Genomic DNA, 6,355 nt, shown 5'->3' with positions numbered 1-6,355 from the left:
GTAAAACACTACTTCTGGGTGTGTCTGTGAGAGTGTTTCTGGAAGAGAATAGCATTTGGAATCAGTAGACTGGATAAAGTACATCATCCTCACCAATGTTGTGGGCCTCGTCCAATCCGTTGAGGGCCCGAATAGAGCCAAAAGGAAGAAGAAGAAGAAATTTGCTCTTTTGGCTTGAGCTGGGACATCCATCTTCAGCTGCCCAGGGATATTACTGGTCCTACTTCTCCTACCTTCATACTCTGACCGGGCCTTACATCTTTTGTCGGCCCCTAGTTCTCAGGCCTTTGGACTGAACTGAATTACACCAGTGGCTTTGCTGGTTCTCCAGCTTGCAAATGGCAGATCATAACATTTCTTAGCCTCCATAATCACATGGGCCAATTCCGATAATAAATCTCCTATATATCTATATCTGTATCTATCTGTCTATCTACCGTGTTTCCCCAAAAATAAGACTGGGCATTATATTAATTTTTGCTACAAAAGACGCATTAGGGCTTATGTTCAGGGGATGTCATCCTGAAAAATCATGCTAGGGCTTATTTTCCGGTTAGGTCTTATTTTCAGGGAAACATGGTATCTATTAATACCTATCCACCTATCTATCTATCTATTCTGTTTGTTCTGTTTCCCTGCAGAACCCTAATACAGAAAGAAAGAAAATATACAAAATTCAAAACATGATTAGAAAACAACAGAAAACAACTGAAATAAACTAGCAAATATGCACATTTCAAATTTTGATCATCACTGTTAATTGGGCATCTAAAGATGTTCCTCAATATTCACCCTCTTCAAAATACATGTTTTCCCATATCCATGCTGACTTTGGATATTATCAATCTTTTAAATTTGGGATAATCTGTTGGATGAAAAAATGTCTTCTCCTAATTTTGCTTAGCATTTCCCCAATGATGAGAGAGGTCGAGCATGTTTACACATATGTACTGTACTGCACTTTGTATTTGGCTGCATCTAGAAGTATCCTCCTGTGCTGGGAAGAATTCTCTAAATACATGTGAATGGCGCTCTCCATTGGGAAATAACAGACGCAGTGCTTTTAAAAAAAAAAAAAATTATCGGGGAAGGGGAACTTTCAGGACTTTTTCCCCAGTCAAGTTGTTGTCCTTTCAATCTTAGTTGTGGAGGGCGGCCGGATGGCTCAGTTGGTTAGAGTGTGAGCTCTGAACAACAGGGTTGCTGGTTCAATTCCCACATGGGCCAGTGAGCTGCGCCCTCCACCTAGATTGAAGGACAACTACTTGGAGCTGATGGGCCCTGGAGAAACACACTGTTCCCCAATATTCCCCAATAAAATTAAAAAAAAAAAAAAAATCTTAGTTGTGGAGGGTGCCGTTCAGCTTCAAGTTGTTGTCTTTTCAGTCTTAGTTGTGGAGGGCACAGCTCAGCTCCAGGTCAGGTTGCCATTGCTAGTTGCAGGGGACACAGCCCACAATCCCTTGTGGGAATTGAACTGGCAACCTTATGGTTGAGAGCCCACTGGCCCACGTGGGAATCGAACCTGCAGCCTTCGGAGTTAGGAGCACTGAGCTTTAACCTCCTGAGCCACCAGGCCAGCCCCAGACGCAGTGTTTTTAAGGTCAGACTTCGCTGGAATTCTAGGAGTGTAGAGTAAGCTCAGTCGTTAGACACAGACTTATTTTCAAGAAAATCTAGAGGCCGAATTATGTTATGAGGTTTTCTAAATTGGGGGTCAGCCAAAGGCACAGAAACGAGAAGAAACAGAATCAGAGTCGTCAGAGAAATCATGCTCAGAGTTGCACAAGGCAGTCTGCTAAACTGTGTGACTGGGGTAAGAGGAATGGTGAAAAGGGCTTCATCTACCAAAGTGCCCTTGTGAGCACCCAAAACTTTGAAAGTAATTACTTGGGGGTCAGGCTTTGAATCTTTAAAAATTCATGAATGAGCTACAAATAACCGCAATATTCTCACGCACCTACTACATGCTAGATACTGTCATAGGCATTGAGTGAATCAAAAGGCACCACAACTCAGCATGGGCCCTGGGTCAGGCAGAAGTGAGAGAAAACCTGGCTCACTAACGACACAGTGAAAAATGAGGATAAAAATGTCCAGTTCATAGAGAGCTATGACAATTAGATGAAACAAGGTATGTAAGGTGTTTATGCCTTGTACAAAGTAGATGCTCTGTAGATATTAATTCCTCCCCCCTCTCCTCCAATTCCCTTTAACAGTTAATTGCCATTATCAATCCCTGTTTACCTAGCAAAGTGCGTGAGCTCAAACACAGAACTGTGGACACTGGGCTGCCCCAGGCAGTGGGGCAGGATGAGATGGGAGAAAGGGGTGGGGACATGATAAACTGCTTACTGCACAGCCTTATCATCAGATGGGATAAACCAGGGTTCATTGGACCTATTTATGAGAATATGCTGTGCTGGGTTCCATGCAAACACTAAACTAAAAACATAAAACTCCTGAATTTATTTTAGGAAAAACAGAAATGTGGCATGTAGCATTCATATATTTTTAAAGAGAATAGACGGGAGGGGGTACAAAGCTACTCCAGGTTCTGCTGTGTTCATGGGAGGGAGAAGTGAAATATGTGTATGGAAGGTTGGTGGAGTTCCGTGTGGCAGGGCATGGGGTGGGAGTGACATCAGAAGTACAGTGGACAGCCCAGCTACACGTTCTAAATCTCCCCTCAGGGCTGTGATGTTTTCTTACTGCAAAAATCAAACCTGACACCATGTAAAACTTTCTTTTCATCATTAGCATTTTACTTCCTGAAGTATTTTCACTTGACAGTAACAGTGCTTTAGAAAGTACCCATCCAAGGGTATCATGCTCAAGACTATATAAGGAAAGGAACCCTTTGCCATCTCCACAAACTCTGAAATAGTCCCAAATGTGAGAAATTGCATCAGCTCTCACTGCTATGCAAATCGGAGAGTGGCTTGTAGGGTGGCCTGGCTTATTTTGGTAAATGTGTGGGTAGGGGAGGGAAAGTGGCTGTTTAAAGTGTATTTAAAACTTTTCATTTCAAATTATTAAAGACTGCAAAAAGGTACTTAGATTTCCCAGGAACAAAATAAAACAAAACTTACTCCAGAAATAAGCCAGGCATAAATACACTTAAAGAGAACTCTTTAAAGCCACACTGTTGGCTATCTGAATAGAGAGTTGGGACTTTTCCTACCAAATGGATACTACAAGTTCACTTCACCTACAGACCCAGAACCCCTGGCCTCCCACATCAGTCCTGCTGGCTCTTTACCACTATGGTATAAGGTCATTTCTGAGCTCTTGGGGCCTGGCCACTGCTTCAGACCTGATTGGATGCTCTAGTCAACCGTGACGTCCAGGATCTGGCTCTTACTTGGGGGTTGTCTCCTCTCTCTATGACTTTCCTCATCTCATTTGGGATACTTACACTTAGTCCTCAGTCTTCTTCCAGGACCCAGGTCTCTGCCATGGTTGCCCCTTGGCTGAATTATTGACTGTTAATGCAAATGTACCTCAAGGCTCCTGAATTGCTTCCTCAATTTGACATCACATAATTGAGTGCTGTTAACTATCAAGGTCAATATGTTATTAATGTTAATATAGAAAAACAAACTTGCAAAAATAGCCAGGAGATCAATTAAAAAGAGCGTCTATAAGGGAAAACAAGCTCTTCTAAACACTAACGCCTGCTGTAAAGCCTCCATATCTCAAACAGTCTGGTATTGGTGCCTGAATAGGCAAGTAGACCAGTGGGGTAGAATAACAAAAAGCCCCCAAAGATACCCAAGTACACATGGAGACTTAGTGTGTGACATAGAGGGCATCTCAAATTTCTGGGGCAAAGATAGGGAGAACGTGGCAGCTACTGGAAATAAGACAAGTTCTGTATCTAACACCATACACAAGAATACACTTTACATAGATTGGAAATCTGAATGTAAACATTTAAAACATACAAGTACAAAAAGAAAATATGGGTGAATTCCTCTTTAACCATGTTAGAGGAAAAGTCTTTTTAACCACGACTCAAAATCCAGAAAAAAATAAAAGAATAGATCAATAAATGTGGTGACATAAAACTACTAAAATACTGCATGGAAAAACACCATATACAAAGTCAAAAGACAATTGACACATTGAGGAAAATGTTTATAACTTATACCACAGACAAGTGGCTCAATATTTAGAGAATTCTTAAAGAGGGAGAAACGACCAAAATTAACAGAAAAGTAGGAAAAAGACATAAACAGAAAATTTATTTTAAAACATATATATGACATTTGAACACATAAAAAGATACTTAAATAACTCATAATTAAAGAAGTGCAAGTTAGAACTATACTATTTTTCACCTATCAGATAAGCAGAAATTTAAAAGTATGACAACACATCCTGCTGGCAAAGCTAGGGGAAAACAGGCACTGTCATGCATTGCTGGTGGGTATACAAATTGGCACGGGCTTTTGAAAGGGGAACTTGGCAATGACTAAGAAAATTCATTCATTTTCCTCTCAATTGAGCAATTCCACTTCTAGGAATCTACCCTGAAGATACATCTGCAAAAATACAAAAATATATATGCACAGGTTATTCACTGCAACATTGTTTGGAAAGGGCTTAGATATAGTCGTGCATTATGAGTACGTAAGGATGTTTTGGTCAACTGCATATACGATGGTGCTCCCATAAGATTATAATCTTAAATGGAACTGAAAACTTCCCCTCACCTAGTGACATGTAGCCATTGTAAGGTCGTAGTACAATGCATTATGCATTTGTGGTGACGCTGGTGTAAACAAACCTACTATGCCACCAAGTGTAGAAAAGAATAGCACATACAATTCTGTACAGTACATAATACTTGATAATGATAATAAATAACTATGTTACTAATATATGTATTTACTATACTATTCTTTTAATCGTTATTTTACAGTGTAGTCTTTCTACTGATAAAAAGAAGTTTGCTCTAAAATGGAATGCAAAATTATGTCTCAGCAGCATCATACGTCTCGTGTTTACCTTATCTCTTGCTTGCATCAATGCATTTTGTGGCATTTTGTTCATCATGGCCCCTAAGCACACAAAATCCACTACTAATATTACCAGTAAGAGGTCACATGGAGTGATTGACCTGGAAATGAAATTAAAAATCATTAAGAACTACAAAGATAGGAAATCAGAGATGGTCATTGCTCACCAGTCAGACATGTCCCACTCCACCATAGCTTTGAAGAACTTTGAAGACTTTGAAGAACAAGAACAAAGTGATAGAAGTTGTTAAAAATCTGCTTCATTGAAGGCAGTAAGACTACGAATATTTCAAGAAGGGACTCTATCAGACATGGAGAAACTTCTAATGACCTACCGTGTTTCCCCAAATATAAGACCAGGTCTTATATTAATTTTTGCTCCAAAAGATGCATTAGGGCTTATGTTCAGGAGATGTCATCCTGAAAAATCATGCTAGGGTTTGTTTTCCAGTTAGGTCTTATTTTCGAGGAAACACGGTAGATAGAAGACCAGACACAGAAAGTATCCCTCTTAGCGCCATGATGATCACAGCCAAAGCAAAAAATTTGTTTGCGATGTTGAAAGAAAAGGCTGAACCCAACTACAATATTAAATTTACTAGCTCTGGGTGGTTTAAACAATTCAAGAATCATTATTCATTACATAATGTGAAAGTGAGCGGTGAGTCTGCAAGTGCTGATGTGAAGGCAGCTGAAGAATTTTTGGAAACTCTAGATAAGCTGATGGTAGAGGAAAGTTACTTGCCAGAGTAAATATTCAGTATGGAAGAAATCTCCCTATTCTGGAAACGATGCCTAAAAGTATTTTTCATCCATAAGGAAGGAGGCCAAGTCAATTCCAGGTTTCAAGGCTTTTTTTTAAAGACAGGGTAACAGTCTTGCTTGGGGGCAATGTTGTAGGCTACAAATTGAAACCCTTTGTGATCTGGCACAGTGAGAACCGCAGGGCCTTCAAACATATCAATAAGCACACATTGCCAGTGTACCATAGGAGCAATAAGATGGCATAGATGGCCAACTCCTCTTCCAAGATGTTCTCCTGAATTGCTATGCCAATGAAATGGAAAAATACTGTTTGGAAAATAACTTTCAAGATTTTTCTTGTTGATAATGCTCCCAGACATCCTTCTTCATTGGTGATTTCATCCCAGGATCAAAGTGGTGTTTCTCCCTCCAAACACCATCTCTGTGATTTAATCAATGGATCAGTGAGTTATAGCAGCTTTTACACCTACTACCTAAGGAGGCTATTGCTGCAACTAAGAAGACTCTGATGCAATTCTGAAAGGATTGCAGCCTCTATGATTGCATCAAGAACCTTGCTAGGGCTT

The sequence above is a fragment of the Rhinolophus hipposideros genome (assembly GCF_964194185.1).
Source record: "Rhinolophus hipposideros genome assembly, chromosome: 3".
Taxonomy (NCBI): domain Eukaryota; kingdom Metazoa; phylum Chordata; class Mammalia; order Chiroptera; family Rhinolophidae; genus Rhinolophus; species Rhinolophus hipposideros.
This window is presented reverse-complemented; position numbering follows the sequence as displayed.